We start from the raw sequence: 1012 nt of genomic DNA on the forward strand, positions 1-1012 counted from the left end.
AACTCCGAGAACACAATTTCGGCTGTCAAGCTACAAAAGGAATATTTATGAAAGCTAAATTCAGCTGACATAGCAAAGGGTGTTGAAAATAATACTATTTGTGTTATGCAGAAATGCATAAATTAATGTTCAATCGCAACTTAGAGGTGTGAAGCCAGCCAGGCTCACGATGTCCTGATTGCTGAGATGAGCAGATCTGACTTCAGCTGCTGCACGTGTGTGCTGTGTCAACTTCTTGACTTTTTCCATTCTTATAAAGAGTTCCAGAGGAAACCAAAAACAAACTATTGTTGTGATATAACCTCCGTGTTCAATAGAGTTAATAGATTTTCTTGGTTCTGTCGGTAAAGTCACGTAGAAGGGAAATAATAAAATAATATAAAATAAAACATAATAAAATAATTCTCACGACGTTTCGGCCACAACGCAAGCAGCCGTCCTCAGGTGAAAACAGGTCTATCAGAAAACCAGGTCTGTCAGACCTGGTTTTCACCTGAGGACGGCTGCTTGCGTTGTGGCCGAAACGTCGTGAGAATTATTTTATTATGTTTTATTATTTTATTATTTCCCTTCTACGTGACTTTACCGAAAGAACCCAGAAGATGTAATATTGTTTTGATATAACGTGCGTGTTCAACAGAGTGAACAGACTTGACTCTGGCACACACACTGCCATGGTCAACAGCAGCAGGGGTTGTCCCCTCCACATTTAGAGTCAACATGAGCACGCGCTCAGCGTGTTTGACAGACATTGACACACGTAGTCTTGGTTCTAAAGTCACGTAGATAGCAAATACAAATAACAGATAATGGAAATAAACAAAGACCACTTGTGTTGCGGTCAAAACGTCGTGGGTTTTTTTTGCTTTATTTGCAATTTTTTTATTTAATTTAACATTTTTATCTGTTATTTCATTTTCTATCTCCGTGACTTTACAGAAAGAACCAAGAATATGAATTGTTGCAGTTACGAAAGTTTTAAGTCAAAACATTGAGACACACGCGTTGACAA

This window comes from Lethenteron reissneri, unplaced genomic scaffold (assembly GCF_015708825.2).
Source record: "Lethenteron reissneri isolate LAM-NWPU_2019-01 unplaced genomic scaffold, ASM1570882v1 scaffold_1402, whole genome shotgun sequence".
NCBI classification, from domain to species: Eukaryota; Metazoa; Chordata; class Hyperoartia; order Petromyzontiformes; family Petromyzontidae; genus Lethenteron; species Lethenteron reissneri.